The following is a 13,835-nucleotide window of genomic DNA, read 5'->3' on the forward strand; positions in this document are numbered from 1 at the left end:
CTCTCCTACCAACTTTTAAAGCACTTCTGCTGCATATAGAAGTACAATGTTGATCTCAAGGGAAAGCTCTTGGGCCATTGTTTGAGTTGTGATCTGAAATAGCTGCTCTTTTCATGGATATTTTTTTACTTGAAAGACCAACTAACAATCCTGACTGTGATTATTCAGACTTGGGTGTTGGCAGATACTTTCTCAAAAATGAACAATGTAAGCCTCTTACTTTAAGGAAAACAACTAATTGTGTCTGTTGCCAGTGATTGATTTTAAGCTTTCAACAAAAATTAGCAGTTTGAAAACTCACACCCAGCACTGAGGTTGACAGTTTCAAATTACTGAAAGGCTTTTCTATGGGATCTGTGGTGATTTTAATGAATGTGATTTCATCATATTGAATAATAAAATACGTTAACATTTGGAAAATACGCATAGCTCAGTGAACCAATATTTTCCAACTAACCCATGCATGATGTTATAAAACCAAACATGGTTAAAACATTGTCACATTGCAAGATAGACAAAAGGATTCAAATGCAATAGCACACAGAAAGCTCACTGATACGGCTTCAGATTCCACACTGCAACTAACCTTTAAGAATTACCACTTGCCTAGTTGTGGTGTAATATCAAAAAAGATTACTCATAATGACATTTTTAAGGCTGTTAAAACAGCCTTCCCAAACTACTTATCCGTACATACTTCAACCAAAGGAACATATTGCAACAGATTGAATTGAGAAGGAGATATGAAAACCCAACTGTCACGTACTAAGTACAAGAAATTTCAAAAATGTGAAACAATGCCACTCTTCTCACTGATTTTTTTATTTTAAAAAAGATGGATAATTTCAGTAAAAATGTTATTTACATTACACGTACCTGGTTTATTATTTTAGAATCTTAAATGAATCCAGTTTCTCAGCTTTGATTTCTAAATGGTAATACTGATAGATATAAGCCATGTAAGCAACAACTCTTTAAAAATCTAAATAATTTTTAGAAGAGTAAAGTAGCCCTGAGACCAAAAAGTTTGAAACTCCTGACCTAGGTGTCACCAAATATTCAGATATTTAAATATAAAATATTCACAAAATAAACTATTCACTCCAGACACATAAAGTGGCCACGTCTGAAATTTGCACACTCCCCTCACTGATCCCTGATGGAGTTCCTCCCACGCCAAGAGGCTCTTTCGGTCCTTCTCCCCAGGACTCCAATCATGAGTTCATTGCTAGAGGGCAGGCAGTCTCAGACCCCAATATCACGTTCTGCTGCTAATAATTCCTTTTCCTTCTGAGATTACGGCATCCAGACTGGGTCAAGTTTGTGTTCCAGAACAACTCTTCCTTTAGGATGAGTTATTTCCATTTGTTCCTGTGTGCTTCATGCAAATCCTGCTGTGGTGTGTCCTCTAGACATGCCTGGAAATGTCTGAATCTTAAAATACACATAATTTAGCCTTGGACTGCCCCATTGTGGATGTCTGGTTGAACAGGGCTAGCCAGAATGGCCACAGCACGCAACTTCCATTCAAACACCCTACACGAGACCCTTCAAAACATGTCATGTCACCTCAACATCCTGTACCATACAAAATTAGAAATAGAAGTAAATTTGGGAGGTAGACTAAAGAAAAAGGAGAAATCAAACTCACAAGCCAAAACAGCGGGTCTCTCAAATTAATTTGCTTCACATAAATTCTCCTTAAAATTATTTATGGATACAAATCCAATATAATAACTTGCAATCTAATATACTGGAAGTTGTATCCACATTGAAAAAGAAAGGAAGCAAAGAGCTTCCCTCCACAGCCTGTCCCTTGATCTCTGGGGACACTGGCCACCCAGAGATGATGGATCCCAAAGGACTCAGCAAATTCCCGCGGTTCACTCTCAGGCCGTCCCCAGCTTCGGAGGATGGCCTTCTCCGCTGCAGAGCTAATGCATGTCACACCTAAAGCTGCAGCAAGCAGAGCTCCAGAATTAAGCCACAATAATTATCCAGTGGTGTTTTCTGGCATTCTTTCAAAACAGACAACTTGGAAAACCAGTCTTTTACTGCAGGCCAGACTATATTTCTAAAGTAATCATTTCAGACCTTTGCAGTGATACGTATACTTCCCTCTCTTAGGTTCATAGATGTGCAACACTAGAGCAACTGCAAAACACCCCAGGCCAAAATAATCCACGTGCAGCTGAAATAGTCAGATAATTAAGACAGTAGGGAAGTGTTCTAGGGGTTTTATTTGTTTGGGGAACTAGGGTTGGGAGGTAACTTGAAACATCTGGAAAGTGGCCGAATTCTGTGATTTACTTTCTGTAAGCTGAGATGGTGAGATGCTGTCCTTTCTACCCAGACGATCAGTGAAAGGGAAATTACCAAAATTTTTTGAGATTTGGGGGAGAAACATAAAAAAAATAGAGTGAGAGATGAAAAGAAGCCTCAGCAGCTTCTGAGCAGCAGATTCTCTCTCATTTAGCAGCAGATTCTCTCTCATTTAGCAGCAGATTCTCTCTCATTTAGTTTATAAAGTGTTAAAGCCATCTTAAATGAAATACAACATAAATGTTCCCTCTCCCTTTCCCTTACATTAGGTTACATAACTAGCCAACTGAACTTTGTGATGGATGGGTGTTTGGGGCTATTTCAAACAGCAAAACTGTTCAGTCTTATGACCCAATTCAGTTATCATGGGAGCTCTAAGCTCCAAACTGACTGTGGCATTACATCTATTATTAAAGAGGATTTTTCTAAAAATAGATTCCATTGTTAGAAGCTTTATTACCAGAAGTTAAAATAAAAGAAGCATTCTGGATCATGGGGTGCAAACATAATTAAATACTAATTTAATTTATGTTAAAAACATACCAACTGGTCATGAAGACCATGCCAGGATGTATAAAAAGCATACACGGGCTTCCCTGGTGGCGCGGTGGTTGAGAGTCCGCCTGCTGATGCAGGGGACACGGGTTCGTGCCCTGGTCTGGGAAGATCCCACATGCCGCGGAGCAGCTAGGCCCGTGAGCCATGGCTGCTGAGCCTGCGCGTCCGGAGCCTGTGCTCTGCAACGGGAGAGGCCCCAACAGTGAGAGGCCCGCATACCGCAAAAAAAAAAAAAAAAAAAAAAAAAGCATACACAAGAATAAGTAAAACAAGCAAGACTAAAATGAAATGAAATTTATTTTATATTTGTTGACATTTTTTTAAACTATGCTTAGGGAAAAAACAGAAAGGAATTTTTTTTTTGAGCATTTATCTTTAGTTTTTAATTACTCTGCACAAGAATTTTATTTATTAAGGACAGTAATCCTTTACCAGGCATTTGTTAATAATTAATAAATTGGTAAAATATTTAATAAGCAGAATAGAAAATAATCAGTTTCAGAAAGGAATTATTATATACACAAAATGAACATTTTTTTCATTAGGATGGTGAACATCTTTTTTTTAATATTTTCTCTGTTTTTCAAGTTTTTTCTTATTGTGTTGGTATTAGTTTCAAATTTTTAAAAAGTAATTGCAATAAGTCTGAAAAAATATGCCTTTGGAATAAGAGTTATTGAGGTTAAGAGATAAGATTGACTTGCATTTAGGTCAGGGAAGAAGGAAAGGGCATCTGTCAGGACAGTAGCTGGTGGTGGCAGAGACGGAGCGGCTCTGGGTTGAACTCCAGGTCTCAAAGAAGCAGGTGACAATGACCCCTTACTCCTCCATCCTTGAAGCTCCTGGAAACAACCCTTCCTTGGACTCTGTTTGGGTGCCTCCTGATTCATTCTATCCAAGGACCCAAGGAATCGTTGGAGAGAAAAAGGGACAGGGATCATCACTCATACTGAAACCTCACCTTTTAAAAGCCTGAACTCGGGATGTCCCTGGGACTGATTTCGGTCCTACCCAGCCTCTGCCAACATTAACCAATGTCTCTCTTTCCACTAACTGGAACCATCAACAGACAATTTATATTATAATGTGGCACCATCCAGAAGGGAAATAAGTGGATACAAGAAGGGAAAGGTGGAGCCTATAGAGACAATTTTCCCAGCATTCACAATTATACCCGAGGGCAGTCCTGTTCCCCCACTTGTGTAGGGTGTTTGAATGGAAGTTGCGTGCTGTGGCCATTCTGGCTACCCCTGTTCAACCAGACATCCACAATGGGGCAGTCCAAGGCTAAACTATGTGTATTTTAAGATTCAGACATTTCCAGGCATGTCTAGAGGACACACCACAGCAGGATTTGCATGAAGCACACAGGAACAAATGGAAATAACTCATCCTAAAGGAAGAGTTGTTCTGGAACACAAACCTGACCCAGTCTGGATGCCGTAATCTCAGAAGGAAAAGGAATTATTAGCAGCAGAACGTGATATTGGGGTCTGAGACTGCCTGCCCTCTAGCAATGAACTCATGATTGGAGTCCTGGGGAGAAGGAACTTCAGGTGATGCTGAAATATATAAAACCTCCAAAACAAAAACAAAAACAAAACCTCTAAGAGCACAGGGCAGCTCTGCTCTAGGGCCTTTGACCTGGGATCAGGGGAAGCTTCTCCCCTTTTATTTATTTATTTTTTTCCTTTAGAAGTCTTTATTAGATCATAAATGTACAACAGCTTCTGAAGTCTACACAGGCACTTCAGTTTTTAAAAGGAATACATGTAACATTATGTCTCATTACACCATGATCCTGGACAACAGCTTTTCAAAACTTTGCGAGAAAAATCTTGAAAAAGGTTTTACATGTCACCCGGCACTTACACATTTTAACATTATCAAAGAAGGTATGTTTCTACACTCTTACAAAGACCACTAGAAAGAAACAGTTAGAAAGCTAAGAAACTGTCTCAAAAGCATTTTTTTTTCACAACCTTTCCTCCATAGTAAGGTAATGTTCTTAAATAATTCAATCCATTCACAAATGGCTCTCTGCCTCTGCTCTGATGTCTTCTGCTCTGCATGTTTCTGTATGACTGAGAGTTTCCACGACCTGAAGATGTTCTGTTACCTCTGGGCTCTCATGCTCTCCTATTCATACATCCTCTCCTACTTGCCCATGGCCAACAGAAAGAAACTCAGTATCGGCTGGTCCCTTCATAACCCCCACTTCCTCCACTGACACCTGGACCATAGTTTCCTCCACCGTATAATTCTCGTGCCGGCTACCGACATTTCCACTTTTCGCTAAGCTTAGTTAGAAGGTTGCTGGTTACGATTTCCGAAAATCATTGTCATTTCCACTTGCACACTTTCCTCCCCCATAGATGCCATACCACCCCCGGGGCTCCCATCCTGGTTGCCAGATCCAGGTCCTCCTCCACACCTACTAGAGCCATGACCAAGTCCACTGACCACTCCTGAATCTATCAGATTGTCCTCCAAGTTTCCTTCCTCGTCCTGGTCCTGCTCCAACATTTCCACCACCACCAGGAGAATCTCCAGAACCGACGTTGCCTGCTCTTCCACCTCTAGAACTGTGGATTTCCTGCATGTGAGGTCAAGACAAGGCCCTTCTGACTTCTGCATGATGACCATTGATGGTATGGTATTTCTGCAGCACAAGCTTATCCACCGGATCACGGCCATCAAAAGTGACAAACCCAAAGCCTCTTTTCTTTCCAGACTCCCTATGAGGAATTATTTCAATGACATCGATTTTTCCATATTTCTCAAAGTAACCTCTAAGATGATGCTCCTCAGTAGCTTCTTCAATGCCACCAACAAATAGTTTCTTCACAGTTAGGAAAGCACCCCGCTGTCCAGAATCCTCTCTTGGGACAGCACATTTGGGGGCAACCGTTTCCTATCAGTGGAATGAGGTGTGGCAGCCTCCACCTCAGCCGTGAATGAGAAAGTTACAAAACCGAATCCTCTTGATCTTTTGCTGGCAGGATCCCTATGACCACACAGCCTGTAAGTTTTCCCCATTGCTGGTAGTAGTTCTTCAGATTTTCTTCTGTGGTTTCAGAGCTCAAGCCACCAATAAAGAGTTTATGGAATTCTTCTTGTTCCTTCTTCTTCCTCCAGAAAGTAACAGTTTTGAAACTTGCCTCCATCTTGGAGTCCATTGCTTCAGCCATTTTCCTGAAGCTGAGGGAGATGAGGGAGATCTCAGGGGAAGATCACGAACCTGGAACCTGACCCGCCCCAGATCTGAGGTAAGAATGAACCTCCAATGTTCCAGCAACAACACCTTCTAGGAGCACCTCCATGCAGGACCCGGCGCACTTGGATAATTCTTGAGCACCTTTCAATTTTCTCCTAAGATGCAGACAGCCTGTAGCTTGCTGGGAAAAGCTGCTTCTCCCCTTTTAAACAGATGATGCCATGTGGTCCACGTGAATAACAGCACAACCACCTGTCACACACCGGTATTCTCCAGGTGCCAGTGACTAACATGGAAGAGTAGCCCCAGCACAGAGACCACAGCATCAGCCATAGGAAAGGAACTCTCTTTACCTCATTGAAGCACAGAGCACAGAAGAGACTACCGCAAGATCCTTCAGTGTTAGAAAGCAGCCTGACGTTGGAAGAGTGGAATACCTTCAGTTTGGTTCAGTGTGGTCGCTCCAGGCATCAGTGGGAAACGACAGTGATAGGAGTGCATAGGAAACCCTTTCTTTGCATCCATTCTTCTCCCGAGTTTTTCATCATCTTTACCATCACTACCCCGAACTCGGGCAGGTGGCCTATCTCCACTTCTCTTAGTTCTTCTTCTGGGGTTTTATCTTGTACCTTTGTCTGGAACACATTCCTCTGCTACCTCATTTTGCCTCAGTTGCTGTTTTTATTTTTATGTATCTGGTAGGTTGGTTACATTTCTCAACCTTGGAGAAGCAGCCTTTTGTAAGAGACTTCCTGTCAATTCCAGCAGTGCACTCCCCCCTCACTACCGGACTTATATGCTCTAGGGGTGCCCCCTATGAGGGCTGACTACTGTGGGTGGTCTGGTGTCACTGGCCCTTAGCCCTATGGGTCACCAGGCCCTGCCTTCTGCGGAGGCTGCTGGCCACTAGTTGGCAGGACCAGTTCACCAGGGGGCTGACTGCAGAACCCCAGTGCATCCTGGGGCTTAAGGTGGATCACTAGTGGGCAGAGTCAGGGTCCAGAAGACTCCGGGGTTATTTCCTGCCCACTGGTGGGTGGAGCCAGGTCCTGTGGTTAGTACTGGCCTATCTCAGAGCTGGTGTCAGATCACTGAGGCGGGATGGGTTGTGAAGGCTGGCTCCTGACACGGTTGGATATGGGGTCCCGGGTGTCTCGAAGCTTGTGTTGACCTGTTAGCGGGCAGGGCCAAGGCCCAGCTGGTCCTAGGGCAGGGTCCGCAGGCTGCAGGATTGTGGTGTTCTTGGGTCCGGTGTCTGCCCCCGGTGGGTGAGGCTGGTCCAGGGGCTAGAGCCAGCTTCCTGAGGGCAAGGCGGGCAGTAGGGGATCCTGGGGGTGATGCCTGCCCACTGGTGGGTGGAGCTGGGTCCTGGCCCTCTGGTGGGTGGTGCTGTGTCTAGAAACGGCTGTGGGCTTAAGAGGTCTCTAGGCAGCCTCTCTGGTGATGGGCGGGCCTGTGCCCCAGCACTTGGCCTGAGGCGTCCCAGCACTGGTGGATGGGGCCAGATGTTGGCGCTAATGAACTAGAGGGAGGTCCCCACTCTGCCACCTGCCAGTGTCCACGCTGTGGAACGAGCTCCCAGGAATGGCTGCCGCCAGTGTCTATGGCCCCAGCGTGAGCTGCAGCTGCCCCCTGCTTCTCCGGGAGACTCTCCAAGACCAGCAGGGAGGTCTGGCCCAGACTCCTATCAGATTACTGCTTTTGCCCTGGGTCCTGGAGCATGTGAGATTTTGTGTGTGCCCTTTAAGTGTGAGTTTCTATTTCTAAGCCCAGGACTCCTTGAAAGTAAGCCCTACTGGCCTTCAAAACCAAATTCTCTGTGGGCTCATCTCCTGGTGCAGGACCCTTGGGCTGGGGAGCCCGACGTGGGCCTCTGAGTACTCTCAATAATTACTCTCCTCTGTAATTATTCTCCAGTTTGTGGGTCAGCCTCCCCAGCCCCCCAGCCCACCTCCCCTCTGCCCCCAGGGACATGGGACTTGACTGTAGAGCAACTCTGCCCCTCCTACCCCCCTGGTTGTGATTCCTTCCTTAGGTCTTTCATTGTAGAAGATCTTTTCTGGCAGGTTTCAGCTTTTTCGTCCATGGTTGTTCTGCTGATAGTTATGATTTTGGTGTGCTTGTAAGAGGAATGAGCTCAGGGTTTCTCTACTCTGCCATCTGGGCTGATCTCCTGTCAGGGAAACCCTTTCTTTTCCCTACTCCCCACCACCCCATGCTACACGCGCACACCCTGCACATGCATGCACGCACGTGTGCACACACATAATCCATTCATTCTGAAATTTTTTTTTTTTTTTGTAGTACGCGGGCCTCTCACTGCTGTGGCCTCTCCCGTTGCGGAGCATAGGCTCCGGACACGCAGGCTCAGCGGCCACGGCTCACAGGCCCAGCCACTCTGTGGCATGTGGGATCTCCCCAGACCGGGGCATGAACCCATGTCCCCTGCATCAGCAGGCGGACTCTCAACCACTGCGCCACCAGGGTAGCCCCATTCTTCAATTTTTAAAATACCTACCAGTAAGGAGGTCTATGCTAAGTGCCCTGGATTTGGCAGTGAGGAAGGCAGACGTGACTTCTGACCACATGTTGTTCGGCAGCCACGTTACCACGACAGCTTGCTCCCTGACCACCAGTGATGACCCACGAGTGGGGCCCTGACCCATGCTGAGCCCATTATCATGTTATGCCTCCACGGCCACAGTTGATCGATCCAGAGGAGAGCCCCCGACCCACACTGAGCCAACAAGGCCCTCGTTTGGTCATTCCAGAACTGAGAGAGTTGGCAGACTCTTTGGGGTGCCTGGATTACAAAATACAAAGAGTAGAAACTATAAGCATGTGACGTGGAGAAGAATAGAAAGCTACCCTGAAGATAAGAATAAAGCAAAGGCAAAACTGTGAAAAGCTACAGGGAGGCTCCTCTTGCTCCTGAGACAGCTGCCATCCTGCCACTGGATTTCATCAGCCAATCAAGGTAAAACTAAACTGGGTTTCTGTCACTTGCAACGAAAAAAATCCCAGTATATTGACCCCCACACACACTGTAAATGGTGGCAGCAATTGAAAGGCACTCTCACAAGACTTAAGAACTGAAGGAACCGCAGGAAATTAAGAGAAAGAGCAAAAAAGGAAGAAGTGTTAAAGCTAAAAAGGGGTTTCTTGGTGAACTTAGACAAAGCATACATTGGACGTTTCCAGAAACACTGAGATGCAGGGAGATTCTGCAAAGACCTGAGCTAGAGAAATAATCTGTTATTGTTGCCAATATTCAAGGTTTATCTCGTGACTCATAAGGCCTGAAGAATCAGAAGTTACAAGGGGGGGCTTCCCTGGTGGCGCAGTGGTTGAGAGTCCGCCTGCCGATGCAGGGCACACGGGTTCATGCCCCGGACCGGGAAGATCCCACATGCCGCGGAGCGGCTGGGCCCGTGAGCCATGGCCGCTGAGCCTGCGCGTCCGGAGCCTATGCTCCGCAACGGGAGAGGCCACAACAGTGAGAAGCCCGCGTACCGGGGGAAAAAAAAAAAAAAAAGAAGTTACAAGGGTAGGAAACATAGCAACATTGATTTATACAACTTATGAAATTTCTATTTGTTACTTATTCTAGCACAGACAATTTTATTATAAAGAAACTTTATTCAGCAAAGAGCCATTCAGAAAAGCACTGTATTTTTCTAACCAAAATTTTGAGTCAACTAGATATAGCCTCATCTTCCCTCTTCCCGTCCTCTAAGGGACATCTCTCTTCAGTTTAATTCTCTTGTCATTTTTCACTTCCAACTCAATGTCACAATTTGATGAAGGCTGGTGGCTAGAAGCTCTTGGAAATGGTCAAAAACCCACAACCACAATGGTGTCTGTATCAGACAATCAAGGGTTCTTTCTCTCCATTTCCAGTTTAATGTTTTCCCATCTCTTAGACCTCTAAACCAGATCCAGCTGCTTTTCTTGACACCTGTCGTGTTTATTTAGAACCTGTTTTTACCAGAATCGTTTCAACACAATAAAAATACCAGATCTGGTTTCCATGGGCTTTTCAGAGAAGGCAATAAACAAAACAGGAGAAATAAAAGAGAGAGAGGCTGCCAGGTATACAAAGCAATACGAGTCGATTATCAGACTGCATATACGATGTTTTCTGACAGTAAGAAAGTACAAAACATTGTTTTATTGATTTTGGCTTGACTTCCCACCCTCCTTTTTCATATGACAGTTCTATGAAAGTAAAAGTAACTCCTATTTTTGTGTGAAAGCCAGTGTTTGCAACTAAGTAACACACTATGGACCTTGTCAGATAATGAAAAGTAAAAACATGTTGTTTGTGTGTGTAAAGCATAATTATTCATGCACACGCACACACACATTTTCCTTTCTCACAGTGAACAGCATGCTAATTTATATACGCTTACTGTGCACAGAGAGTTTGCTGGTATCTTACATATTTGTTTCCATTTAACTCTCTTGTTCAACCAAAAAGGGGTTACTAATAATTTGAGATTACAGTTCAGTAGTCTCTTTAATTTTGGTCAGAAATACAACAGTGGAAATAGCAATCAGATTCAAAGAAACAATATTTTCCACTTAATTTCTTTGTTGGAAGGGAAAAATAAACACTGCTTTATAACCAAGCAGAGTTTAGGTTTTAATGAGCCAAGTGCAAGTTTCAATACCTTGTCCATCCTAACAGAAATGCATCTGTTCGGAAAGTGATTAAAATCCAAAAAAGCTCAAGGGCTTCTGTGGTGTAAACACAGCTTGGGCTGCAGAGCTCTTGGCTCTGGGACTGAGCCAACCTTCCAGAATGCTGGCAGAAACCCCACTCAGTATCTCCCTCCAGACCAAAGGAAGAAGTAGTAAACAAACGCATCAATCACCAGCAACTGGGAAGTGCTGAGAACCGAAAGTTTCAGCCACCAATATAGAAAGAAACTGATAATTGCCATCCATCACGCCTGCTAAGCATGCATACAGGTTCTCACTTAGCTATGGACTTGCTAAAAGTACGGAATACAGAATACTCAGCAGAAAGAAGATGAAGGCCTAAACCCACCTAGGGAACGATGTCATTAGCAGGATTTATTTTGCTTTTTAATACAGCTTATGGTACTTTCTTTTATTTTTGTACTTAAAATTCTTAAGCACAAAACTTAAGAATTTTAACTTAACTTTCCTAAGAATTTTAACTTAACTTTCCTAAGATATTTACAATTCTATGGAGATACAATTAATATTGTCACCTGAGATACAAGGATCAATTGTTCATTCACTGATTTATTCATTCTTTTAAAAATATTTATCAGACACCTACTAGATTCCTGGCACCATCTGTATTCTGAGGGAATACAAAAGATAAAAGTAATCATAAAAGATATAGTCCCTGCTTTTAAAAGCTTGTCATCTGAGTACATTGATAGGGGATTTTTATATGTCAAAAAATTTTAATAGTGCAAGTTAATACATAGAATCGAATAAAAAAGACAAGAGAGTGTATAATAAGTTCTGCTAGTGATTAAAAACTAAGTACTAGTGGTTATTAGTTTTATAGTAATACTTGTGGGGTTTTTTTTTCTTATCTGAAACCCAATGAGGTTTTACTGAATGATTTTTAGTAATGTTTTTCTAGGTCAGCTTCTGATGGGTACTAACTGGTCGTGAGTTCAAGGGTCCATTCCCTAACAAGTACCTAGGTGTGGCTAATGTGTGCTTTTGTTTCTGGTTAAATGTGAAAATTGGGCAAAGAGATGGGACAGATAAGAACACATGGGGTCTGCTCCTGTGTGAATATACTCGAAGGTCAAGGCATGTGTAAGCCACAGACAGTAATCCTCTACTTGAGCCACACACTGGAATCACTCAGATAGCTTTTTTTAAAAAAAATTAAATGCCTAGGCTCCACCTCAGGCCAGTTCAGAACATGTGGATGTGGGGCAGACTTTTTTAAGCTCCTCGGGTGACTTAGCAATATGAAGGTAGGTTTGTAAAACACCACCACAGAACATACCCACCATCATTAAACCCCCAGCTCATCTTTAACCTCAAACAACATAACTTCCTGATGTGTCCTCTGAGGTTTACTGATTACAAATAATACACTAGGTAATTAACAAAGTTGCTTGCTATATGCTGGATTACTGTCCAAAGTCCTACTAAAAATTGAGGAACATCGGTCAAAAATTATTATCTCCTGTCCTTTTTGAAATTTTGGTCCATTTCTTGTCTACTAAGGCACTACAGTTGTGACAATAAAGCCACGTCACATATATGGGTGATCACCTTTTATTTTCTATTTCATGGGTTCACATACAGCTCATCTAAGAGACGAATCATTGTGTATCCAGTGCAGAGAGTTAGAAGAACAAACCACATCACAGTCGTGCCCAACTATAAACTGCTACCTGATCCATCAAAACACCTGCCTGATTTGACCTCAAAGTAATACTGAAGTACTGCAGGAGACTCGGTAACTTAGGCTCCATACTGAGGTCATGAAACTGGTTCTCACTTTTTCCTTCCTGCAGAGACTAAAGATGAGGAAAGGTCAATAAAAGCTACAATCTATCTTATGCTTGCTCCTAACAGATTTCTCCATGTGCTGATAATAAAGAGAATGACTGTGCCTAATGCCCTCTTTATACCTTATGTAGCTTCAGTGGTTCCCATCCTGGCAGCACATCCAGTTATCCACGGTGCCTGCTCAAAGGCACACAAGCTCAGGCCTGATCCCTCAAGATTAAGGTTTAATGAAACTTGGGTGGGACCCAGGAATCTGTATTTTAAATAAGGGCCTCCAAGAAATTCCAATGCTGCCATGCTGGGTAATCTCTCATAGAACCATTACCCTGAAGAAAAAAGAAAGCAAGGCTTTCAGTTTATCAACATGATAGCTGGAATACCTTTTAAGTGGAATGTCACACTGGTAATCACACAGCTGAAGAGCAAAAGTTTGTCTCTCTTTAATCATGAGGTCAGTTACCCACTGAGTTCTTAGTTTTATGTTTCCCTGTAGCAGTTTTCACAAACTGACATTATTTTATATGTCTATTTGCTTATTTTTAAAATATTGGTAACCCTTAATAAAATGAACACTCCATAGTGCAAGAATGTGTCTATTTTGTTTGCTGACCTATCCTCAGATCTTAGAACAGTTCTTAACACATAGAAGTTACCCAGAAAATAATGAATGAATAAGTGGATAAACAAGTGAGTGAAAATTTAGGAAGTGCTCAAAAAAGTTGACAAATTGGTGAGGAAGAGAACCTACCTATCAAAGCAGGGGCAGGAAATCCTCCCCAGGTCTTTCATTTAATCTGAGAGGTTTTTGTTATTTATTTATTTTTATTCCTGATATACAAGAGAATTACTAACCCAATCAGCAAGTTCCCTAAAATATAAAAATTCAAAAAAATTGAACTGGTTTTGCAGAAGTCAGTTAAACAAGCTTCAGTGTGTAGTAGGCTTGAGTTTACATGGCCTTCCTCATTAACTGAATGCTATGAGTAACTACGTCTCAGAATCTGCTCTCATTATTGGATCTGATGGCCAAACGTGGACCTTTCCATGCTGATGTATTACACTTGAGCTTCTTCAAGGTAATAAGTTTATCATAAGATTTAAATGGGATAAAATAACTCCCCCAGTTGGCCTCTTCTGATTTTTATTTCTTTTATTGCTTTATTAATCTGACAAGTGATTATTTGGTGCTCAGTTGCCTTTGTCAAGAAAGATATTAAGGTGA

At 42.9% G+C, this 13,835-nt stretch overlaps 1 pseudogene across 1 annotated transcript; it reads right to left on the bottom strand.

The window, feature by feature from the left end:
• Positions 1–5,488: 5,488 nt before the first annotated feature.
• LOC309798628 (heterogeneous nuclear ribonucleoproteins A2/B1-like) lies at positions 5,489–8,763 on the bottom strand (annotated as a pseudogene). Its single transcript has 3 exons — positions 8,616–8,763; positions 6,972–7,076; positions 5,489–6,144 (listed from the first exon to the last, which is right to left on the bottom strand). The product of its transcript is annotated as a heterogeneous nuclear ribonucleoproteins A2/B1-like (transcript).
• Positions 8,764–13,835: the final 5,072 nt, after the last annotated feature.

The sequence above is a fragment of the Mesoplodon mirus genome (genome assembly GCF_964341445.2).
Source record: "Mesoplodon mirus genome assembly, chromosome: 2".
NCBI classification, from domain to species: domain Eukaryota; kingdom Metazoa; phylum Chordata; class Mammalia; order Artiodactyla; family Ziphiidae; genus Mesoplodon; species Mesoplodon mirus.